The following is a 27,096-nucleotide window of genomic DNA, read 5'->3' on the forward strand; positions in this document are numbered from 1 at the left end:
CCGTTGCGTCACTTTTTGTGACGCATCGGCGGCATAAAACATGCCTCCTGTTGCGCCCTATTTACAAAGTGACGCATCTAAGCAGATGCGTCACTTTGCAAACCCCTGCGCTACATTCTACCCGAGTCAGGTATAATGGGCATATTTTTGAGGCCTTTGACAGTTTTCACTTCCGTTGCGTCACTTTTTGTGACGCATCGGCGGCATAAAACATGCCTCCTGTTGCGCCCTATTTACAAAGTGACGCATCTAAGCAGATGCGTCACTTTGCAAACCCCTGCGCTACATTCTACCCGAGTCAGGTATAATGGGCCTTATTTATGAGGCCTTTGACAGTTTTCACTTCCGTTGCATCACTTTTTGTGACGCATCGGCAGAGTAAAACATGGCTCCTGTTGCACCCTATTTACAAAGTGACGCATCTAAGCAGATGCGTCACTTTGTAAACCCCTGCGCTACGTTATACCTGCGTCAGGTATAATGTATGCCGGGTGGGCGTTCCCACATCAGTAAGCCTTGTAGAAGTGACACAGCGAAATCTATGAATACTTCAGAAATACTGATGTGTCTGTAACTCCTTGCGACATGATGCATCATACAGTAAATATGACGCATCCATCATGTCGCAAGGAGGGCGCACCGAGAAGTGACGCATCACTGCTTTCACGCAGCAATGCGTCACTTCTCATAAATGAGACCTTTCATTTGTAAAGGTATATCAATAAATAAAGAAATCTGTGAGGTACTCAGCATTGTTATCTCAAAGTCTGTTATGAAGTTCTGTGGTTATGCTGAATAAGCAGCTACCTACTTCATTATCATATGAAATCTCTTTTTTGATGTCATAACTACACTTTTACTATTGCTTTATTAACCTTCTGGCTTTCTCAAATTTGCTTGGAAATACACCATTTGCCCATTCTTTTTTTTTTCAAAAACATTTCGGGCGAGAACTCCCCCGAACCGCCCTTATGATGGTCGGGTTCGCTCGCTTGCCACTGGGGACTCATCACAAACTTTTACTCCTCACCACTTTCAAATGTCACTAGCCGCAACTGGGGTACACTTTTTTAAGGAAAGATATTGCAGTTATGCTAGGATAGATTATTTTAAGGAAGAAAAATAAGTATTACACAATGTCAAGGGGATTAACCTCTTCTGTGCCCATGACGAGATGGTCTCGTCATGTAGCACAGTCGCGCTGTGCCCATGACGAGACTATCTCGTCATGACACCCACCCACTAGGGAAACGCCAGGCGCAGGAGGGGGAAAAGGCCTGGCACCCAAAGGGTTAAGCACATTCCTTTGTATTGCTGAGATCATTTAGCAGTGTTTTGGCGATAGGTTTGCCAGAAATTCAGGTCAAACTTAGGTGGACATTGAATAGAACACTACTTTTAGATACAGACATACTTAAGATATTAAGGGAGGAGTCAGCAGTATTTTGGAAGTAATCTTGACACTGCTTCCCTGAAAATGGTATGGGATGTATACAAGGCAATTGTCTGAGGTATTCCATGCAAGCAGGGGGCTTGGAAAGGAAGAAAAGTGCAGGAGGACAAAAGGTTTGAGGAAGAAATTAGCATGTTAGAAATGGACCTACAGTAGTCAGGGGAGGAGGTGGAAGCGGCTGAGCATAGGCTGCTGCTTGAGAAACTTGAGGGTTTCGGGCAGGTAATAGAGAGGAGGAAGAGAGAAAAGTGGCACACGAGCAAGTTGGTACACTTTAAATACAGGAAGAGGAGAGGAAGATTGCTTGCCTGGAAGGCAAGAATAGACAGAGGATGGAACCACATTGAGGCACTAATCGTGAATGAAGAGGGAAATACTTCAGAAGATCAAGATCAGATAGAAGTGTGTATAGTAAAGTTGTTTGAAGACCTTTACACAGAGACAACTAACTGTAAGCAAGCAAAGTTAAGAGAGTGGTTAAGGAGGGTGCAGCTCCCAGTTTTCTCTGTAAAGGAACAACAGCCCTCTTGAGCCCCATCTTGGAGGAAGAAATCCTTCCACAAATAAATAGAACCCAGAGTGGGAAAGCAGCAGGCACTGATGCACTCCAGGGACAGTTCAATAAAGCTTTGAAGGAGGTTATAGTTGCTATATGGAGAGAGTTGTTGTCTAGGAGATCACATACCCCCTGTTGTGGAATGAAGTCATAATCACCTTACTCCTAAAGCTGAATAAGAACCCAAAAAAGGTGGATTCATATAGGTCAAATTCCCTGTTGAACTATGAATATAACATTTTTTACTGGTATCTTATCAAGAAGACTAGCTAGGGTAGCAGGTATAAGACATCCAGACGAGAAGTGATTTGTGCCAGGAAGGCAATTGTTTGTCCTAACCCGTTTGTTAATTTCATCAAGAGACATATCTATTGCAAACTCAGACCCTTTGGTTATAGTCACAATAGATGCGGCTTACGTATTTGATAGGGTCTTTTGAGCTTACTTGTGGAAAGCTTTAGCAGTGGCTGGCATTCAACCCGCATTCATAATCTGACTAGGAGAATAAACATCTGGAGGGGAACCCAACATGGATGTCCACTATCCCCTTTACTTTTCGATCTATACATGGAGCCCCTAGCTCAGGCTTTCAGAACAGACATTGACATTCTTTCCTTTGAGTTTCGGGGATTTGAAAATAAGGTTGCTTTGTATGCAGATGACATTATTTTGTACATGAGTTTTCCCAGCAGGACAGTCACACGAATGGAAGAAATTACTGATGCCTTCGGTGATTTCACAGCCTACTCTATCAATAAGAATAAAACAGAGGTGATGTTTTGGAATCAGAAAAGTGGCACTGTGTTTCCTCAGACTAAGATCATCTATCTGGGTATTAAAGTTGTGCAGGAATTAGATCAGGTGCCGAAGCATAATTTAGATAGGGTGATTAAGGAAATTGACAGACTTTTAGCAAGATGGGACCATCTTTTACTACCGCTATACAGTAGGACGAATCTGGTTAAGATGAAGATCCTGCCCAAGGTAACATGCCTATACAATAATGTCCCTCTCCTATTCCCTAAGGAATGTCTAGCAAGGATACAGGTCAGACTAGCAAATTATATTTGAGCCTCCAAGCGAGCCAGACTCAGTTGGAAGAAACTGAGAAGAAAATTAGAAAAGAGTGGGGTTTCATTCTCAGATCTTCTATTGCACTATATGTCCTTTCAATTTGGTAACTCTAGAATGTTGTTATCTTGTCGGGATGACTTCAGCAGGGGGATGCTATATACAACGATGCTGAGCTCTGTAGGGAAGGATGGTTTCCTCTATGAATTTGGTGATTCCAGATGTTTCAAGAAGGTGAGATTGAATGTGTTGTGGGCTTTCTCAGGGGTTTGGTACTCAATCTAAAACATCTTAGGTATTGAGTACTATTCTGGGTATGCCCCTATTTTGGGAATTGCCTGGTTCTCCCTTACTTAAGGATAAGCTAAGCCTACCATTGACCAACGAGGGTATTAGGCGCTGGGAAGAATTAAGGATAGGCACTTGTATGATTTCCTGTGAGGCCATACAGGAGAAAACTAAAGGCGCTCTCTCTGGGTAAAAATACTTGCACATAGTTTCATGGGGGTCAAAGCAGAGGTGGGTTAGTCAGTGGATTCAGAAATTCGATGAGAAGATGTTGGACTTAAAGCCCTTAAGAAAGGAAGTTTCTGTATGGTATTGGAAATTGGCAAAGGAAGGCAACAGAGAGTAAAATCCCTCTCCACACATGGGAGGGCTAGTCACCAGTAGAGGAGCATCTGGAGGTAGGTCATCTCTCTCAGCGTCTTCTCTACTCAACAGTTAAGCTGGCTGCCATAAGGAGGAATCACTTATTTACGTTGCATAGACTCTACCTGACCCCGAGGAAGATGGCTAGATTTATAAAAGGGGTCACCACCATGCTGTCATCGCGAGAAGAGAAAATGGGTGCCCAAAGATTCCAGAAACATTCTTGCCATGCCCGCAAAATCAAAAAAGCAACATCAACTTCAACTAATGGGAACAAGACTAGATGAATGGTTGATAAGCTCATCGTACAAAGGATCCTCGACATCGCAGTTGAGTAACGATGAAGAAGATGGGTGTGTGTTAATGGTAGCTACAAAGTGCGGCATGAACATGCAGGATTAGCTGCTTGCACAGAAGACTAATATTCAAAAGAAGTTCACCAAACAAAACAACAAACTTCATTTGGATGTATCGCAAAATCACACTGAAAGTGAATGATCAACCAGTAACTTTTATCATAGACAGTGGTGCCTCAATGAACATCATGCCTGTGTAAACGTTTAACAGCCTGTCCCCTGTGCCTCACCCCATTCAATCAGGCACACAGGTATACACTTGGGCTGTTTCCGAACCACTGCAAAGCCAAGGGTCCTTCACAGCAACCATGCGACACAAAATTACATCAATGCAAGTGTCTGTCCATGTCCTCCAAGGAACTTCATCCAGTGCATGCCTGCTCAGTTTTGCCACTGCTGCTGACATAGGACTGATATCTCTCAGTTAAAACCTTCTAACTTAGCCTGAAATAGTAAGTGAGTTCCTGTTGTTGTTTCATGGTTTAGGAAACTCAAGAAAATGCTTTTGAAGCACAAAATAATTGAGCAATCCACTGGTCCTATGCAATGGATTTCGTCCATAGTGGTGGTTTTCAAAAAAGGACAGTGGAGGTGCAGTGCACATTAGTGTTTATATGCGACAGACCAGCAAAACAATCAAGAGAAAGACATCCTGGTCCCCAAATAGCGGACATGATTATGCAATTAAATGGAGCCAAAGTCTTGACTTGAACCAGGTATACCATCAACTCGAGCTGGAAGAGAATTGAAGGTACATTACCAATTTTTCGACTCATGTTTTTTTGATCAGATACAAAGGACAGAGTTTTGGAGTGTCTTCGGCTGCTGAAATATTTTAGGATGTAATGCACCAAGTAATTCAACCTGTTGAACATGCTTTGCATGACAGTGATGACATACTGGAATTTGGGACAACACGACAGGAGCATGGCAAGGCTCTCACACAAGTGTGTCAGTTACTTGCTGATGCAGGCCTCACTCTGAATGCAGCAAAGTGTGAGTTTCACAAGACCAAGCAAATTCTCTGGGCACATACTCTCTGATGTGGAATGACTCCTGACCCAGATAAGTTGAAAGCAGGGGCGTGGCAACAACGTTGAAGAAGGCGGACGCGTGAGCCGATAGCTTCGCTCCAGCCCAGTAAACATCCTGGCGAATCAGCCTGATATGGTGGCTGCAACACCACTAAGAGAGTGCGGAGCTTACCCCGATGCCTCTGCCCAATGTTGTGACTGGAGCTGTGACGGGTGTCTGCCCCAAACGGCACAAGTGTGTAATGCTCAAAATGTGTTGCACGTACTCTTGCGCCAACTATCAGTCGCACAACCTTTGGAAAAAATGTTCTTCCTCACAATAATCCAAAATTCAACCATTAACCCCTTGTATGCCCATGAGGTGCTGGACACGTCATGGAGCACAGTCGCGCTGTGCCCATGACGTGTCCAGCACATCATGACACCCACCCACGGGGAAGCGATGGCGCTCCCCCCGTGAGTGGTCGATTTATTTATTTTTTTTACTGGGAAGGCAGGGGAAGACCTCCCCCTGCCTCCCCCCGCGTCATCAATGACGTCAGCGCGGCTCGCGCGCTGACGTCATGGATGTTTCCCCTTTGTTCTCCGAGGCGCAGGAAGCCATTTGCTTCCTGCGCGTCGGAGAGGAAAGGTGAGTTTTGGTGCTGGGGATGGGGGTATTTTGCGATCGGTGGGTTAGGTAGGGTGGGGGCACAATGTTGGGGGGAGGAGAAATGTTTTATTTTAGGCTCCGCTTGGTTTGTGCGCTTGGTTCGTGCTAATTGCAGTTGCTTTCATGTGAAATGGATCCAAAAAAGAAACACGCTTGCGAGAGATGCCCTTTTTCTCTCGTTTTCTCTCTGAGGGGTGCTGCTAGCATGGGAAAGGGAGGTGGGGGGGGCAAAATAAAGTAAGACAGAGGGGTTGCAAAGTGGCCAGATTGATTTTATTTACATCCAAATACACCAGCATCACAGAGTTTGCCAGTGAAGCGCTACTTTCGTTTTCTCTTCTTTCTTTGAACAGCATTGTTGTTCCCAGGTTGGGAGAGTGTACCATTCCTGGAAGTACTGCAATACCTGGTTGTTGGTTGGATTGGAAATCACAATGTGTACCATGGCTCTGTGTTTATGGATGTGGTCTTTTTATACCATACTGCTTACGTTTTGTAAGGATATAAGCAATGGATATTGAAACTGTTCCCTTCAGGGCCCTCTAGTCATGTCCATAACTTTTCAGGTGAAACCACTCGCTGATTTCTGAATAGTGAGTGAGAGATCGTTAAGGTAACCATGTTGTTTCTGCTTACATTTCACATGCTTTACTTAATCTTGCATTCCCTATGAGTGGTTGCTTTTACTTTTTTTTTAGGCAGTATATTACTCTTATCAAGTGCATAATTTGTTTTGAGCCACACCCAAGTGTTTATAGCGGGCACAATTAGTTTGTAGCTGAAGGCAGTGCGAGTTTCTCTCAGTGGGGAAGTATGGTGTTCAGTGGGGGAGAGGGTGTGGCACTATGGCCAGAGCTGTCGAATTTGGAACTGGGGAACCGGGTTCAGCCTTCATGACCAGTCCACCAGACCACTCTACTGAGGGAGCACATTCCCATGCTAGACCGTAGAAGGCCCCACTAGACCTTAGAAGGCTTGATGTCTTAGCACAAGCAGGTGTACCCTAGTGGTGTCTATTGTGGGTTACCCTTGAAGGCCTGTCCACCACAATCCATCTCCAGTCTTGCGGGCAGGCCTACAAAGCAGCACACCCTAGAGCAACAGTGATTCAGTCGCTGTGACTCTGTCACTGAGGTCACATGAACCTTGAGCAAATTAGGGCGATGCGAACGGTGTGACCTCACTGGGTACCTATTTTGGGTGGGTGCGTAGTGTTTGCAAGTATATTATGTTTTGAAAAAAATTTGCTGCCTCCTTCCTGGCCTCCAGCAATTTTCAGAAACAATAAAAATGTAATGATAACTTTGGTGATTAATGTTCTTCCTAGAGAGAGATGGAGTTTTGTCTAGTGGAAGGGTTGACTCCTGGAAAGGTAGCACAAAGGGTTAATGTGCCCGCTGCAAAGAACATGTACCATGCAGATCACAAAGTGCACTGCTTTAATGGGGGGACCATGATGAATGGTCATTTAATCTCCGCTGTAGATGATAGATCCCTGAACAGTGTCATGTATGTGCATGTTTGCATTGTGCTGAGGGGATAACCAGGTAATTATTCACGCAGCTCTCTGATGGATGTCACATGTGGTTTTTCTGAGCCCCCAGATAGATCATGCAGTCTGTGTGTTCTCTTTTGTACTGCCAGTCACCGGTGTATTCAACTGTGTAGCCTTGGACCGTGTCATGTATGTGCATGTAACTTAAATGATCGAGGTAACTATTAGCGGCGATACTATCTGTCTCTCGGACCTCTTTCAAGTGGTCGCTGTCTTTTTTCCCCAGCAACCCCCCCTCCCCAGGGGCGGCAATCTGCGAGATAGCCCCGAGCGCCACAAGCTCTAGCTACGCCTCTGCACCTATACATCCTGTTACACAATGCCACTCATCCATAGAGTTACTCACACACATAGTCACTCATGCTAATAAAGAATCAAACATACATTTATTTGCATATACAGTTATACACTCACCACCACACTTACTTCTACGGAAACTTACACATACATACACCCTTATGCATCAAGCCAAAATCCAGTCGGTAAAATACCGATTCGGTAATAGCTCCCGGTAATGTGTGAAAAATACCCAATCCCAATGCATCAACCCAAAACCCGAGCAAATAACGAATCGCTAAATAAATAACCTCGAACATACCGAATCGCTAATACCCAAAATGCTAATTTACCGATTCGCTAAATACCGAATTCGCAATTACCGAAATCACTATTAGCTCCCGGAAATTGCCAATAGCAAATAACGAATCGCACCCCAATGCAACAAAACTCGCTAATAACGAAAATCCCAAAAATCGCTATTTTGCCAGAGCTAAATAAGGGGAATCAAAACCTGGAGGTAAAGTCACAAAAAAAAAATAAAAAAAAAAAAAAAAAATCCTACATGTGCAAATGATTGAGGCAATCACTAAACCCTTAAATTTGGCCCAGGAGACCCTGTTGGCTCCCACAAAATGGCTGCCCTCTACGTGCTTGCAAGGAGGATGCGGATAAATGCAGCAGGACAGCGCAGGAGAAGGGTCCAGGAGCGAGTGTTCAGACTGCGCATAACCCTGCTCGGCCAGAATGAGGACGAGGTGTACCAGAAATATCGCCTCAATCACGCTATGATCATGCGCCTGATTGCAGACCTGGAACCATTACTGCAGCACCAGACACACCGGACCAATGCAATCCCTGCGCACGTTCAGGTCCTATGCAGCCTGCACCTACTGGCCTCAGGGAGTTTCCAGGGGGTAATTGCGGTTGCCGGAGGTGTGTCACAAAGCGCACTGTCACGCTTCTTCAAAAAATTTCTAGATGCCATGCTGACAATGCTACACACACACATCAGCTTCCCCACAACCCCACAGCAGTTGGACCGCACCAAACAGGCTTTCTACCAGGTGGCACAATTCCCACATGTGATTGGATGCATCGACTGCACGCATATCGCCATATGCCCTCCGTCAGCAAATGAGTACCTTTTCAGGAACCGCAAGTCATACCACTCGATCAACGTGCAGGTTGTGTGCGATGCCAACAACATCATAACGGACCTAGTGGCACAGTTCCCAGGGAGCACACACGACTCATACATCTTCCGCAACAGTGGAATGCACAGGCGACTACTCAATGGCGAATTTGGAGAGGGACTCCTGTTAGGTAAGTAGAACTACACTTCCCCACACCAACACCACACATGTATGTACATCACCAATGCTAAGTCTATGCTTCTATCTTCTAGGTGACAGTGCTTACGCCCTGCGGGAATACATACTAACCCCATACCTAAATCCAGCAACCCCGCAGGAACATCGCTACAACGCTGCACACATCAGCACGAGGAATGTGATAGAGCAGACTTTTGGGATTCTCAAGAGCCGCTTCCGTATCCTCCACAAGACTGGCGGCGCAATGCTATACCAACCAGACACATGCTGTCGAATAATTGCTGTATGTGCAATGCTGCACAACATTGCCACCAGAAGGGGGATACCCATGGAGGTGGACAGGGATGACGACCCCCAGGCTGACCAACCACCCGCCCAACGACGACCGGCACACATCCCAAACACAGCAGAGGGCCATAGGAGGCGGACAGACATAACGCAAAATCATTTTTGACCCTGGGTAAAATGAGACATTACAAGTTGGTGTTGGGTGCAACTGTTTAATGCACAGTAGCACTGAGGATTGTTCAACAGAACTAGCATTGTGAATCATGCTCCGATTGCATAAATGTAAATAAAAGGTTCCTTAAAGTCAGGCCTGTGCAAACAGAATAATTGGATGGCCATGGTTGCTCCACCATGGACCTGCAGCATGTCCAAATTTCTAGTGGCGCTTGCCACGTACACCAAGCCTCCGCTCAGGTGCATCCAAACCCTCACCACGGCCTGTCCCCGTGGAGGCACGCGAACTTCGGCGCCTGGTGCTGGCCTCTGCCAGTGACACGCTGCTGACACTGGAGGCAGCCTCACTGGTGTCATCCCCTCCCAATGCTGCAGCACTGCATGTGCTGCTCTGAAGTTGTTCCACAGCAGTGGTGATGTGTCCCAGTGACTTGGCAACATCACCGCAGAAGTGCCCAAGGTCCACCTGCAGGGAGACTGTGCGGCGTGCCAACACAGCGGTGCAGTTGCTGTGCCGTTGTATGGCCTTGGTAGCGGCGGCAGAACGCAACATTAGCTGCCGGTTACTCCTCCTCTGGGACTCATGGCCCTCCCTGATGGCACGGGTGAGCTCACGTACCTCCTCCCTGAGCTGAGCATTGCCATCAGCAACCGCAGTGGTCTGGTCCCTGACCGCCGTGCCCATGTCCCTGACCGCGGAGCCCATGTCGGTGACTGCTGCAGTCATGGCGCGCATCTCCCTCGCTAGGCGCACGATGTTGCAGCTGATGCTAGCCACATGTCTTCCCTGCAGGTTCTGTGTGCGCAGCATCCTCTCCTCAATTGCAGAGGTTGTTGGGACATCCTGGTCAGCTGAGGAGACGGAACTGCGACGGGCCCTGTGACGCCGTGCGTGTCTTGAGCCTCCATGTGGTGCAGCAGGTGGTGTGGATGTGCGCTGCGTGGGTGCCAATTGCGGGGGGGGGGTTGCCATCTCCTGCAAGGGCGCAACTTGGTGCCTGTGCCTCTGCGGTATTGTGGCTGTACTGGCTGCAGGCTGGCTTGCTGGTGCCGTTGCTTGTGGCGCAGGTGGTGGTGCCTTGGCTTGTGGCGCAGGTGCCTTGGCTTGTGGCACAGGTGCTGGTGCCGTTGATTGTGGCGCTGGTGGAGGTGGTGCTGGTGGGGTGGCAGGTGTTGGCGGTGCGTGCGCATCCTGCGCAGTCTCCTGGTCTGACTCCACGGGTGTCTCAGATATGATCAGCTGGTCGCTGTCGTCAGAGTCCCCAGGTGATGCATCTGTGTGTGAAACAGTGCATGATTAGTGGGATGATTACACCTACATAGTGTTGTACCCATCAATGTCCCTCTGTGGTCCAACAAATGAACAGTCTACAGCCATGTACAAAATATGTGTTGTGTGCGGATTTACGCCTGTACCTGCACTCTGGGCTGACTAGACTACAACTCCCAAGATGCAGTAGTGTCATGTGTGGAACTGTCTGTGCCAGAGCTGCAGACACAGTGAGATTGGGCTGGGGGCATGGGTATGGATTTACGCTATGCTGGGTGTGGCACAGGCATGCATCTTACCTTGGGCACTTGTGGCTGCGCCGGACGTGTCCATCTGGATCACCCCCACGACGGCTTCCCGCTCTATCGTCCCTTCCACAAGGTCCTCCAGGGCTGTGTTGGATGGTGCAGTGCTTGTTCCGCCTCCAGTCCTTCTTGCCTCCCGGAGCCTCTCAGCAATCCTCTCTTTTGCGCGCTTCCGGAGGTCATACCACCTTTTTTTAAGGTCGTCAATGCTGCGGCTAGTGACGCCAACCGCATTGACCCTCTCACGGATGTGCTGCCAGATGCGCCGCTTCTCGGTCTCAGGCACCTTGAGGGACAGCTTGCCAAAGAGGCGGTCGTGTTTGCTGGACACTCCCTCGATGAGGTACTCCAGCTCCCTGTCTGAGAACTTCTTCTTGCGCTTGCGTGCAGATTCAGCGCTGGATGGCACTTCCTGCGACATGATGGATGTGTGCTGTGAATGGCAGAATCTGTGTGGCCTCACTCTGCACAGCCTGTCCCTCTTTCCAGCTCCTGTCTGCTCCTCTGTCGAGGCTATGTGGGTGGGGCAGCAGTATTTCCTGGTTGGTGATGTCATCAGCCTGTTCCCGGAGCGACGCGGCAATTTGCGATTTCGCTATTACCGATTCGGTAATTGCTAATTCGGTATTACCGAACTCGCTATTTGCCAAATCGGTATTACCGAACTCGCTATTTGCTAGTGGGGCCGTTTGCGTGCCCCGCTATTAAGGAATCGGTAAATTTAGCGATTTTTAAGGAATCGCTAAATTTCACCGAATCTGTTGATGCATGCCAATTACCGATTCCTTAATGGCGATTCCTTATTTTTCGCTATTAAGGAATCGGTATTAGTTTGGTTGATGCATATGCCCCTTAGTCTTTTAAACAATCACTTATAGAAACACATACTTATTCATACAGGAACTCTTTCAATCTCTCACTCTCACATATACTCACTTATATACACCAATAGTCACATATACTAGTTTAAAACATATGTAGTTACTCATAAAGACACTATTGAGACAGTCATTCACTCACTGACACACCCATACACACACTCATCCACCCATACAGTCCTGCACACATGCTGTCTTCAACACATACAAAGAGTGAGTCACTCATTCATGCACCTATGCACTACGTAATACCCCCCACCGAACCATGCAGACACTCAGACTGATACTCAGAAAACCAACTAATAACCTATATAGACACCCATGTAGCTACTCACCAACCCATGCAGCCACTTATACACAAAGTGAGAGACTGATACAGATATTTACCATATTTAAACATTACTCACTAAGCCATGTATTCACTATGATACACTTAATCAGTCAGTTACACAATCAATTTTTCAAAAATAAATCATCCATTTAGACACTTATATACCCATTTATTCTTCCATCGACCTTGAGATATACATATATAAAACATATTTAATTTTCAGAAAAACACACATTCACTGGATGATGTCATCAGTGATGTCATTTGAGATGTCATCAGTGATGTCATGAGTGATGTCACTGACCATGTCATGAGTGATGTAATATGTGACGTCATCAGCAGTGCATTGCGGGCGCGCGAGTTATAGTTAGCTGAACTAACTATAACGGGGGAATTTCAATGGTTTTGTACAAGTGAAAAGTCCAGCTAACTATAACACCCCTGAAACCTATGGTTTTTTCAGTGAATTTCTGAGGTTTTTTAAATGCTAATTCCTAACTATAACGTGCCTGAAACCTATGTTTTTTCTGTGAATATATATATACATATATATATATATATATATATATATATATATATATATATATATATATATACGGTTTCATTTACATGATATATAATTACCATTTTATTGTGAAGGCCTTCGTGGTAAAGGATTATGTGTGGTAAAGACTTACGTGGTAAGGGTACTGCGTGGTAAAGGCATTGCATTGTAAGGAATGAGTGGTAAAGTTATGTGTGGTAAAGGCATGCGTTGTTCCATCAAAAATCCAGCTCCAGGTGTAGATCAATACTAGAAAACCTCCTAATACTCCTTGATCTTATTCTCTTTCCACAGAGTCAAGCATGAAACACTCATAAACACCCTGAAATCATGCATGGGCATGGAAGGCACATTTCTCAACTGGTTAGCCTATTTGCCCAAAAAATACATCAAAGATCATCAATCAAAAATGTGTGCTCTATAATGAATCCCCCATACATCAAGGAGTTCTCCAAGGACTAGTTATGTTAACTACTCTCTTCCATATTTACATGGAGTCCCTGACTGTGATCCTTTAACATGCTAAACTTCCAGACCACCTATACCATACCACCTATAAAACAGATGACACTCAATTATAGATTAACATAATTTCAACTTGAATGAAACTCTAAAGAAGGTGCAACAGTAGCTTGCAACAAATCAAGTGAAACTAAAGCCCCTGAAGAAAGAATTCTCCTGATGTCTACATAAGTGGACCCCCCACCAATCCATGAATGGATCACTCTGCTAGATGCTCTCAACAGCAGTCCCACAATCAGTAATCACACCAAATTGCTTGGCATCAGACTAGACAAAAGAAAGAGTATGACCACTTACATAAATTCCACAGCATAAAATGCCATTTATAACCCCAAGCCCCACAAAATGGTTGAAACCTTTAGTTTTAAAGGAGAATCTCAGAACAATAGTACAATACATGGTGCTTTGTAGATTGCACTATGGCAATGTGGTTCTTACTGGCATACTAAAATCCCACCTAGACCCCATGAGGGCTGTGCTTAATGCAGAAGCAAGATTCATCAATAGGAGAAAGATTGTACAAATGCATCACACCCCCACTCACTAAGTTTGAATTGCTCCCAGTAGTAGCAAGATGCATCTTTAAGACAGTCTGTAGCAAACACAAAGCTTTCTACATGAATTTAAATTTTTTATCAACTGTGCAATTCATTAAAATCATTGCAGTAAAAACAATCGAAGTGTAGAAGAATAAGAAGACTAAAAATGGTAAAAACTTCAGTTTATAATTGATGAATATGCCACCACCCCGAGCGCCCGCATGATCTGCTGGCACCTGGGTTTATAGTCACAATTGTGTGCCCTTGCGCAGGTTTGTAGAGCCCCCAATGATCTATATAAATAGTCTACTTAACCCCTTCGCTGCAGCATGAATGCCGCCGCAGCGCTGGGGGGGGGTTTGGGGGGGGTCGACGGCGCCGCTGATGCATGAATTTCCCAAGTCTTGCTAGGATCATCGTGTTTGTTGTAGAAAAGCACAAGGCTGACGCTTCATTACAAGACTTTATTCCGTTGGTGATACAGATCGGGCGCAGGAGTCGCCGGCGTTCGTTGTTGAGGTTGGGGCAGCAGCATAGGAGGTGCAGCCAGGATTCTCTCATATAGGAGCACAGTCTAAAATTTGTGGTTTCCCCACTGCGAACCCATGTAGGGTTAAAATCTGCAGTTCCTGGTGTGCTTAGTTTCATGAAAATAATTTTGCTTTGGGCTTGTGGTGTAAGAGCCTCGCTTAGGTAAGGTTGTGCTTTACCTACCATGTAGGAGTTGTTCAATGGGTCTGTTGGACTTGGCCCTTTTTGCAAGGTCGTATTTTGTCTGACCTGTTTTTGTTGGTTTTATGACTCTGGGCACTTTACCACTGCTCATCAGTGCTAAAGTACATATGCTCTCGCTATGGTAAATTGATGTATGGATAAGTCATTCCATGATTGGATGGTTTGGTTTACTTATTAGACCCTAGTACAGTGCACTGAGTCTGCCCAGGGCTTGTGAACCAAATGCTGCTGGTGGGCTTGCAGCACTGGTTGTGCCACCCACAGAAGCAGCCTGTAAAAGTGTGTCTCAGGTCTTCCATTGCAGAGCCGGTGTGCAGTCTGGTACTTCCATGTTGACTGGGCAAGTGGACCCACTTGCCAGTCCCTAAACATTCCTTTTTCTGCATATTAGTCACCCCTATGGTAGGACGAAGGGTAGGGTGCATTGTAGGTAAAAGGTAGGACAAGCCCTGATGTGTGTGGCATGTCCTAGTAGTGAACTACAGCCATTTTCGTTTTTCAGTATTTCAAGGCTAACTGTTCCCCATAGGCCAGAATGGGTAGTTTGATTATTACATCTTATAATCCTAACTGACTCAGGGGACTAGGTAGAACGTCGAGTTTAGTATACCTGAACTCAGAATGATAAAATGCATCTTTTAGTAAAGTTGGTTTTAACATTCTGTGTTTGAAAATATCACTTTTAGAAAGTGGTTATTTTCTTGTCTAACTATCCAAGCCTGCCTCTGCTAGGTTGTGTATTCCTTGTCTGGAGCTTGAGTGACGGGGCTGGGGGATTCCAGGAGACAGGGTGAGTCAGCACATGGCTGAATAGAGAGATCTGCAGGTAGATGGGTGGGAGGAGTTGCACCTGGGACCTGAATAGGGCTGTGCCTTCCCTCCACAATGCTGGCTCCATCTCCTGTGGTGTGTCTGATGTCTCTGCCCTGCACAGTGAAAGGAAAGAAGGAGTCATGTAAACAGAGTGCTCCAGGACTGACCAGAACTGGTATGGACTAGGGAAAGGCCTGTCTGCCTTCAGAGAACAAAGAGAAATTGAGTATAACTATTGGGACCCAAACCCAAGAACTTTAGATCACTTTTGGGAAACAAGAAGAAACCAGAGAGACTGAGGAGAGACTATCCCTAAGCTTGAGGGATTAGCCTGCAGTGGTTGCCTGACTGCCAAAGAGAGAAGAAAGGAACTTTGTGTGTACTCTATTCAACTTGTGTACTCTATTCAACTTGTGAAGGATCTCCAAGGGCTTGAGAAAGAGCTTGCTTCCTGCTGAAGTCTCAGGGACATCAGACTTCACGGAGTTGGAAGCGAGACGCACGAAAAAGAACCGTGTCGCCGAACTGCCGCTGTCGCTTCACAACGTGAAAGCACCTCGCATCGCTGGAGAAGAGGATCGATGTCGCACCAGACGCCGCCACTTCATCAGAGAAGTGTGTCGCAGCCGCAGCTGCTGTCATCGCATCGCTGGAATAGCGTTTCACCTCTGCAGTTGTCGCATCATTGCCGAAGTGCCTCGCATCGCCGGAGAAAAGGATCAACTTCGCATCAGACGCCGCCGCATCACCGGGAAGCATGTCGCAGGGCCTGTCGCAGCTCAGAATAATCGCTGAGTCACCACACCGCCGTCGGGCATGCACGCATCGTGTTGCATCAAGAAGTAGACCCCATCTTTGACGCATTGTACCGGATCGTCATCGCATCACGGCATTGCGAGCCGCATCGCCACAGAAGCGCAGTAAGAAACCGACACATCACCTCCCCTCGCAGAGAAGAACCAACGCATCCCCTACGCATCAGTAGGGACCCAACACATCACCGTTCTTGCATGTAAGGAACCGACGCATCACCTTCCCTGCAACACTTTCGTTGTATAGCATTACGCATCCTAAGGTACATTGAACTCAAAGTGTCGCATTTTACATCTTAAGAGAACTAAGCTATTTCTACCATTTTAAGTACAGTATTGTGGATTTTTGTCGTTTGTGGTCTTGTGTTAAGTCTATATAAATTATACCTATTTTTGATATACAGCTTCTGTGGTGTCCATATGTAGTGTTGTCATGGGGTTACTGTATGTGTTCACAAATGCTTTACACACTTCCTCTGAGATAAGCTTGTCTTCTTGTGCCAAGCTACCAAGGGAGTGAGCAGGGGTTACTTTAGGAGTGTACCCCTTTACCCTGACTAGAGGCAAGGGTTCCTATTTGGTCAAAGGTACCTACCTCTGCGAACTAGAGACCCCCAGTTATAATGCTCGATGGGTCCAAGTGGGAGCTTGAGCGGAGAGATTTGAAGCCAAGATCAAAAGATATTAGGCGCACTTGTCTATTTATAGCTTTTATCCAAGCGTTCCATGGAATTTCCAGCAGTGGTATACTCTCTTCCTCGATCTTCAGTATGTTGACCACTTTGCCGAGGCTGGAGTGCCAGGCCAAGCGTGGCCCCTTGAAGATAGATCTCAATTGATGTTTTAAAGAATTGACTGGAGCCCTTAGGATCCTTAGATATAGCTTTATGTCCTCCCCCTGGCACATCAAATCTAGCTTCGCCAAACCTAGCTCCAATAATAGCCTTGATTTCCTCGAGGCCCTCGGAATGTAGAGCACTGATTTATATGCTTTGGCTTGGGCTGCAGTGAGGAGGGCGTCCTGTGACCCAGGTAAGGCCAGGTGGCCAAAACTGATGGCTGGGAGCAATTTTGCTTTTAAAGCGGTCAATATTGGTCTGGCAGAAGGGCTTATCAGGTGTTGGCTCAGTTGCTTTAGCAGGTGTGTGATCTTACTGGCCTTGGAGGACTGCTGTTTCAGGTAGATGTCCGACTTGGCCTGTTCCGTGCGCCAAACCCCTAGGTAGTTATTTGAAGCCACTGTGTTAATTTGCAGGTTTCCCATTAGCCACTGTGCTTTCTTTTTCAGATGATAGCTCCCAAAGATGACAACCTTGGTCTTCCCCTGGTTGACTGTCAAGTTGTTGTCGTTGTTAAAGCGGATGTATGACGTTACAACACACACTTTTACAACGCATGCACTTACAACGCATTTTTTACAACGCATAATCCATTACAACGCACTACACTTACAACGCATGACACTACAACGCATTTTAAAAAACTACCATTACAACGCATACCATTACAATGCATAATATTTAAATGCATTTAAGGTAAGTATTAGATAGTATAGGGGTAAAAATTACTTTTCTAACTCCAGGGGGTGCAACAGTAGGGTAAGTGTTGGATAGTATAGGGGTAAAAATTACTATTCTAACTCCAGGGGGTGCAACAGTAGGGTAAGTGTTGGATAGTATAGGGGTAAAAATTACTATTCTAACTCCAGGGGGTGCAACAGTAGGGTAAGTGTTGGATAGTATAGGGGTAAAAATTACTATTCTAACTCCAGGGGGTGCAACAGTAGGGTAAGTGTTGGATAGTATAGGGGTAAAAATTACTATTCTAACTCCAGGGGGTGCAACAGTAGGGTAAGTGTTGGATAGTATAGGGGTAAAAATTGCTATTCTAACTCCAGTGGGTGCAACAGTAGGGTAAGTGTTGGATAGTATAGGGGTAAAAATTACTATTCTAACTCCAGGGGGTGCAACAGTAGGATAAGTGTTGGATAGTTTAGGGGTAAAAATTACTATTCTAACTCCAGGGGGTGCAACAGTAGGGTAAGTGTTGGATAGTATAGGGGTAAAAATTACTATTCTAACTCCAGGGGGTGCAACAGTAGGGTAAGTGTTGGATAGTATAGGGGTAAAAATTACTATTCTAACTCCAGGGGGTGCAACAGTAGGGTAAGTGTTGGATAGTATAGGGGTAAAAATTACTATTCTAACTCCAGGGGGTGCAACAGTAGGGTAAGTGTTGGATAGTATAGGGGTAAAAATTACTATTCTAACTCCAGGGGGTGCAACAGTAGGGTAAGTGTTGGATAGTATGGGGGTAAAAATTACTATTCTAACTCCAGGGGGTGCAACAGTAGGGTAAGTGTTGGATAGTATAGGGGTAAAAATTACTATTCTAACTCCAGGGGGTGCAACAGTAGGGTAAGTGTTGGATAGTGTAGAGTAATATTATGCGTTGTAATGGTAGGCGTTGTAATGGAATGCGTTGTAAAGGTATTTTTTAAAAATGTGTTGTAGTGTCATGCGTTGTAAGTGTAGTGCGTTGTAATGGATTATGCGTTGTAAAAAATGCGTTGTATGTGTAGTGCGTTGTAACAGTTACTTTGTAAAGGTTGTTCCCCGTTAAAGCGATTCAGTGCGTTTAGGGCTCTTTTTTAGGCCCCCCTTTGTGTGGTCCATTATAGCTGTGTCATCAGCGTATTGTAACACCAGCAACCTCATGCTTCCTAGTCTTGGTGCTACTAAACTGCTCCTTTCAGGGTGTCCCCCAAATCCACAGAGTACAGATTAAAAAGGATGGGGGCCAGCACGCATCCTTGTTTCAGCCCGTTATCTGTTATTATTCTGTGGGACATTGTGCCGGCGCTTGTTTTAACCCGCGCCCAAGTGTCTTCATATATCAATCTAATTGCCTTCAGGAGGTTTGGTGGGATGCCCCCGTTTTCTAGTTTCCACCATAATCTTCTGCATACAAGTTTATCGAAGGCTGTGCTATAATCGATAAAGCAGCAGAAGAGTGAAGGGTTTTTCTTCTTTGCTGCCAGGGCTGATAGGTGCACTAGTGCCAGAACATTGTCCATGGTTGATGATTGTGACCTAAAGCCGGTCTGGTAGAAGGGAATGATACTTTTTTCTTCAGCCCAAATCTCTAGATCCTTCAGTAGGAGGCAGGCATATGCTTCGAGATTGAGCAGGGCTATGAGCCTGTAATTTGATGGCATTAGACAATCCACTTTTTTAAAGCTAGGGACCAATATGGAGCCCCTTTTAGCTGTCAAAAAGGTGTGTTTGTAAAGTGAAGTCAAAATTGATGGCCAAAAATCAGGGCCTTTTTTGATGACCGGTGCAGTTATCCCATTGGGGCCGGGGAACCATCATTCTTCATGTTCTTGAGGGTCTTGATGACCATTTGAGGGTTTATCTGGGCTGGCGGAGTGCAGTGCACCTTAGCCTGGGCACTCTCATCCACGGGGGAGTTGCCAGGGCTAGGAGTCGTTTCTCCTGGCTTTGTGCTGGATCTCTGAATTTGTGACGCACTGCAGCTGGTCTCTTCTGAGCTGCCTTCGTTTGAAGGGGCGATTGAATATAGGTGCTTCACGTGGATCAGTCAGTCTTGCTCTGCTACTAGGTTTTCTCTTAGGACTCCTCTGCTTCACAGCTGATTTATGTGTCTCCATAATCCTGATGTGTTCTTCTGCTTGAGCAGGGAGAAGACTTTGAGCCATTCCCACTCTGTGTGGGCTTTTTTGTATTTCCACAATTTCTTCCTAAGTGCTGCCCTCAGTGATGCGTCTGAAGGACCCTCTGTTTGTCTGCCCCCTCTTTTCTTTGTTACAAGGGCCTTGCGCAGGAGCTGTTTGCTTTCACGTATGTCTTTGGTTGGGCAAGTGCTTCGAACAGTTGGTTGCCCTTTGGACCTGGGTCATTGTGATTGGGGGTGACCCAACTTTGTGTGTAGGTCCTCTACAGTGTTCTCCCAGTCCTTTATGGGTGAGAGCGATGTTGATAGGCTCCCTTCTTGTTTCTGATCCAACTAGATTTGGAGCTTCTTGCCTATCTTGTCTGACCATTTGATCCTCCTCAGGACACTATGCTTTTCATCCCCTCTTGACTCTGCAATGACTTGGAGGATGGTAGCTGACGGTACTTCCAGCTGGAACACCGCTCTTAGTGGCCTGTGATCACTTTCTGTCCTATCATCGACTACAAAGTCATCCAAACTGGCCGCCATTGCTTCACTGACCATGATATAGTTGATTCTTGAGACGTTCAGAAAGGTGGGTTGGGGATGCCAAGAGTTCGAGCGTGCTTCTTTCAGTGCATGGGTTGGGTCAGCTTGTGATTATTGAGGAGGACGTGAAGAGGTGCAGCCCGGCCTGATCCCCGAGGGGGGGATTCGGCTTTATCAAGATCCTTCATGTTGAAGTCCCCAGCCAGGATAACCTGGTGAGATTTATATTTATTTAAAAGGTCGTCTAATTTTCATGACAGCGCCTCCATCTGGTCTTTCATGGTGGTCTGTGCTGGGTTGATATAGCAGTTTATTACCAGAAGGTGCATTGGATGTAAGTTGAGATTCAGGCCTCCTATCTGTAGGGCTTGCTGCCCGGATGAGTTCAGATTGATATCTGTAACAGTGAGGACGCTTACGTGTTTTTTAAAAACTGATAGACCGCCAGCAGGACGGCCAAAGAGATTCCTTTTTGTTGCTGGAACATAGTGTTTGTGGTACCCTGTCAATGGAGTGCTGGACAAATCCCAAGTCTCTTGAAAGCAGAGTATGTCTCCAATTTCCAGGAACTGCTTCAGGTTTTCTTGTTGACTGATTTTACTGATCCCTGCGACGTTCCATGAGATTATGGTTAGTTGTGCTTCGAAGGTGTTCCTCCCCTACCAGGCTTGGTGTTGCAGTTGTTAGGGATGCTGTTGCCATCTTCTCGAAATTCTGGTTTGGTCCGGTACAAGGGGGTTGTGCAGATGACCCGTTGGCTGTTTTGGCATGAAATCCTGATGCCCCTGGTGTCCTTGGAGCCCGTCCGGCTTCTGCCAAGGGATCCTAAGCTGTTTGTCCCGTGCAGGACCGACCAAGGACCCTTTCCCCCATTATCTGGTGCTAGGACGTGTGGGTATTTTGGTGAGACAGAATCTGAACATCGATGCCCCACTCAGCAAGTTGTGCAGAGTTATTCAGAATGGCTTGTTGTATTTCCTTCTGCTTCAGGCGCACCACTGATGAGTCACCATGTGTGTCCCCCTTGATACTCAGGAATCTCACCTATTCGAGGTCCTCAGTTTGTATCTGGTCTAGGGTGGCAAGGTGTTTAAAGAGGCAAAGAATGTTGCTCCGGTTCAGAATGTCATGCTGTCCCGTGCTGTGGAATCTCGGAGTGAGGACTACCTCATGTACAATTGTTGGTGTGCCCAGGGTTTGGGCCGCTTTTCCCCTTCCTAGGGCGTGCTCTGCCGAATATGATCCAAGGCTTATGCTTCCTTATATGCTTTTTGCGGATCCTATTTGGGACCTCTTGCTCTGGCCTTGATTGCTCCTGGTGCCGGACTGGTGCACGGGGCTTAGCTGGACTGATTTTGAACCATCCTGCTGCAGGAGTGTTGTGGCCATCGCTTGCTGGGATGTTATTTCAGCAGGTGCAGTACTTGTTCCCGCTATTGATTTGTTGTCTATGGGCCGGCCTGAGCTTGCTAGTGGCTTTTGGCCCTTCACTGTAGAGTTGTTTGGTGAAATTGGCTGTGTTTGCTGGTCTCCATGGGGCGGGGCAATGGAAGAGTCCTTCTTGCCCCAATTTTTGGCAATGAAGATTGGATAGAGCTGGCTGGCTTTGGCGTCCCCTTGTGGGGGTGGGTGGTCGGTCATCCATAGCTGCGATTGTCTCACTCTTAGCTTTGTTTTTTTCAGCTGTTTTTTCAGCTTCTTTTTTGCTCTCCATGATAGAGTAGGGTTGTGAATGTCAGTTTTGCTGGAAATATGTTCTTGCGAGTCAGTTGTCAGGACATCGCTACCCCTAGTTCCCCTACTGTTGGGGCTTTGTGTGCCTTGGGCTGCTATGAATTTATGGGCAGAATCCTCGATCCTGTCTGCTACTTTTTGGCCCGGTCCAACTGTTGTCTTCAGACCAGAGAGGGCTCCTTCTGTCTGTCTCGCTGCCTGGAGATAGCTGTTAGCTGTCACCCTATCATCCATGTTGCTCGAGGACGTCGTCTCCGTGATTCTTTTGGCATCTCTACTATGCCCGCTGGGAGCTCGGGAAGAGATGCCCATTTTTCCATGAGGATTGAGTAGGAACAGGAACATTCCCCCGGGTTGGAGACCAGATACTGGGTGATTCTATTTTCTAGTTCTTCCACCCAGGAGCTTATGTTGACTGGGCAGCCTGCAATTGATTGCAGGAGGTCTATTTGGACTTCCATCGTAGATGACTGCCACAGAAGGGCTCTATTGGTGGCGCTGTTTATCTCGGTCGTAGATGATTTCTGCTGGTCTACACTGTCGTTGAAGGTGTAGTGGTCTACTTTTGTGTTGGCGACCAGTGGGGGCACGCCCTAACAAGTTTGGGGTCAGTTCTAAAGTTCTTTCAATCTTTTGTCCTAGATTTTGGAGGAACAAAGCTGTGAGCTCCCCTGCCGCTGGGGATTCTAGGCACAAGTCAGCTGAATGTGACCATGGGCTCGTGGGTGTTGGTGGGGGCACAGTGTTCTCCACATTCTGGAGGTCTAGGTCGTGGCTTTTACAGTGGTGGATTTGCACCATTGTCACTGCGATTGCAACATGATCATCTTTGATCGGAGCTGTTTCATGGTTCTTGCCAGTTGTGAAGTCGTGCCGCCTATCTACGGGTAGAGAGGGGGTTTGGTCACTGGATAATTTGTAGGTCTGCACTGAATCAAATAGCCCACAGGCTAAGACAACCATTTCCTGCTCATTATTAGTCTTCACGCAGGGGGGTGAGCCACCCTTGGGTGTAAAAGTATGGTTGGTGGGGCGCCCACTTAGCCTTTTGGAACTACTCTCTTAAAGAAAACATGGGTTGTGGCCATGAGATGGTATGTCCTCGGCTACGAGCACATGCCAGCAATTGGTGGTGCCCTGGTCGGTACTGAGGGTGGCGTTTTTCTTGAAGCGTCCGATTGACCCCCTTTGTTCAGTGTCTTGAGGCAATACGTTTAGGCTTTCTGTTAGTGTTTTGCTCCTTTTAATCCTTTTATTAGAGGAATGACTATTGGCGATTTCCTCTGGGTTATGTGTAGTCGGCCCTTTCTTTTGGGGCCCATTTTGCTGAGTGAAGCGCCAATAGAACTTGCCTGTTTATCTGAGAGGCTGAGAGGCTGAGAGGCTGGCCGGCCAAATGTAAATGTACTGTGGAGTAATTAGTCGCAGCTGGTTTGTTGATTTGCTTGGCTTGCCAGTATTTGAAGGGATAGTGGCTGGGTGGTGGTGGTGGGAGTCGTCGTGGTGGGAGTCGTCACGTCCCCAAAACGTGTCTACTGATGTTGATGTTGTTCCCCACCTTGGACGGCTGTCAATACGGCTTGCACCTGAGACTCCTGAAGTGCAGCTGAACTGGGGCTGATACCTGGGTGCCGGGGTGCTCAGGTGTGCTCCTCCAACTGCGCAACTCCTCGTCACTCACTTTCTACCTGTGTACTTCTGCTGATGGAGTTTTTTCCCTTGTTATTACTGTTAATGCTGGATTATTGCAGGATTATGCAGGGATATGGCATTGGAGAGGACGTGATTGTGCGCTGTGCCCAAGGTATGCCCAAGGTGTAGGATAATTTCTGACCAGATAGCATGGGAGTAGGAAGCAGGTGGAGGGGAGGCAAGTGGGGCTCACTAGGGCATACGGGGGCACACACTCACTGCAGCCGCTGACTAGAGGCTTGCCACTGCCATTGCTGTTTGCTGTTTACAGTGTGCAGCTTTCCGCAGTGGAACCCGTCTGTCTTTTGAGGCTCACCTGTGAAGTGCTCCCACTGTGCTCGTGTCAGTGCTGCTACTGGTGCGGCAGTTGAAAGTGCGGGGTTGAAAGTTGGAGCAACACAATGCGCCGCTATGGGGAGAAAGCCACAAAGAAAACCACCCTCTGCTGGACACAACCACACTTGGCTCCCGGCTGCCAGTGGCTGCTCGTGGCAGGTCGTGGCTCCCAGAAGTTGTGTAGAGACCCCCGCTGTTTGGGGGACAGCAGGGGCAGTGGGCTGGGGCGGCAAGCTGGGAGCTGGCGGTTCAGCGTCTTCGGCGCCTTCCTCCTCACTCGTCGCTCATCTGCGGCCGACTGAGAGGCAGAGGTCAGCGTGAAACCACGGACTGGAGTCTTGCTTGTCGCTCATAATTCCTGTATACAAAGCTCTCTATATACCTCTGTTTTCTCAGTTGAACTCAGTGAAAACTAAGATACTCCTCTTTGGTAGGGGCACCTTCTTCTGGAGCTATTTCTGGTGGTCACAGACCTTTGGTCCTCTTCCTACCCTAGTTCCCAAAGTGAGAAATCTCTGAGTAATTTTTAACTCCATACTCGCTTTAACGGAACAGACAAATAAACCTGTGTCTGCCAGCTAAAAACACTGAGGAAAATTCTGCCCTTTATCCCAATAGATTTACACAAAGCGGTCATCAGCTCTATGCTCCTATCACAACTAGATTACTGTAATGCCCTTTTTTGGGAATGCAGCAAGGTTCTCTTAAGAAACTACAAATGGTGCAGAATGCTGCCACATGCTTATTAAAAATATCAGGAAATTTGATTCAGTATCTAAAACCCTCAAGGAGCTTTACTGGCTCCCAATAAAAATAAAGAGTAGCTTTCAAGGCACTGTGTACAGGACACAGAGCACTCCATCTCATTGGCCAAGACTCCCTAAGGAACACATTTTCTTGGTACATCCCTGGGTGATGCCTTTGTTCGGCAACTTCCAAAACAGTCAGGGGGCCCAGAATCCACACTGCCCCGTGTGGTGCAGACAGTTCATACATTCCACCTGCAAGCTCTGGAATCAGATTCCCTGGCACCTTAGAAGCTTGTCAAATCTGTTGACTTTCAGGAAGTACCCTTAAACATGGCTATTCCTACTCCCTATGAAGTTAAGATTTTTCTTTTCATTAGCAGTTTTTTTTCAATGCAGACGCTAGGGCCAAGACACCCTTGTGCACCTGTCATGTATAATATCAAATATCTATATGGGAACACTGAAATCCCTATCAAAAAATCTATCAATATCACAAAGGATTCACACCCTATGAGACTCAGGCATGCTACTGCTGGCTCCATCCCGATTTAAAAAGGGAAGGACCTATGCACACTCCTTCTCTGGCAATGAACTCAGAATTGTTAACTCTGCTACCAGAGAAACGCACAACCCCATCCACAGTGAACCTCATGACAAGTGTCAAAGCGCTACTGTTCGAAAGACACCTAGGCACTAGAATCCACCACAAAAATCTGATAGTATAAGTGCCGGATTTACAGATCCACCTCATAGAAGATATCAAATCATTCAAACTACCACTGTACAGGGTCTTTCTCGTAAGACCATCAAGGAATACCTACTGATATCATGCAATTGTCAGACTATCTAACATGTACATTTCTTGTATATATAAATTGGTACATAACTTTACAGTTCTTGTAACCTCCAATATTGGTGTAAACTGTTGTTCTATACTGTACAGCACGCTGATACCCTCAGGTCATGTGCACGCTATATAATTCACTCTAAATAAAATAAATAAAAAAACAACCTGCAACATCCTTGAACATCAGACTTCAGACAAAGCTGAGACTGCAAAAAATGTCAACATCCAAGATATGGAAAATTATGTTATCATTATGCAGATAAAGGACAGTCACTGCCTCTCTGTCCTTTGGACCCTGAGACAAGCCTTTGAAACATTTGACCATGAATGCCTCATTAACAGCACCTCCACACACACACACAAACAGGCTTGATCAGCCATTATATAAATGGTTCTTGGATGATAAATATTTGGAATGGTTTTATGGGATCTTAAAAGAGAACCCTTCCTCTCCAAGATCATTTTCCAACTAAGCAAGGAGCTAATCATATTCCTACTCTCCAAAAAATGGCATGAAGATTCACCAATTTGAAATGTACATTTGATCCTGCACAGTAAAAAACACTAAATGCCTCAAACTTTGCTAACATAGATTTCAAGTGCCTGTTTGAACCTCAACCCAGCTAAGACAAATGTCGACCAAATTGCCAATACAGATAAAAGAACACGAATCGAGGATTGACACTCAAACATGAAAGTGGAAGAGTTCATACAACACCTCTTGAGATATGGAAAATCCCTTGGTTTTTCCATCAGCTCTTACACTTTCTCTACAGCCCAGGAACCGGCGAACATACACACAGCACATGATCAAACCTCATTTTCCTCTACAGAAAGTCATACTTTATCTCTCTAAAGCAAAAACACTTTTCAAGCCTTGATCATCACTCATGGCAATGCACTTCCTAACAGTTCTCCTGACCCCAGGCTGGCCCCATTGAAGAGTGTTATCTTATAGTGTTATCTTATTTAATTTAGAACATTCTACCCTAAGTGGAAGGAATGTTCTAATAGATGCATTGCCCTTCTGCCTCAGGCTATGTCGGTTATTAGGACATTGAAATGTTGAGAGCGCCATTGAAGACAGTGGAGTAGCTTTGGGCTTACAATAGCGAGTATAAGCCTGGAGCTCCAACATTCCCATGTTTTTCTTCAAGTTTCTCCCTTTTTAATTTAGAACATTCTACCCTTAGTGAGTGGAATGGTGTAACAGCCTTATAGCCCTTCTGCCTCTGGCTATCCCGGCTGGTACAGGTATCTCCCTAGTTGTAGTGTTCAAGGCCTTTAATAACCAGTATAACTCTTGGTTCCGGGCTATAAGGCTATGCAAGTCCCTCTGTCTCAGTGGCCTTAAAATCTATC

Source organism: Triturus cristatus, chromosome 4_1 (assembly GCF_964204655.1).
Source record: "Triturus cristatus chromosome 4_1, aTriCri1.1, whole genome shotgun sequence".
Taxonomy (NCBI): domain Eukaryota; kingdom Metazoa; phylum Chordata; class Amphibia; order Caudata; family Salamandridae; genus Triturus; species Triturus cristatus.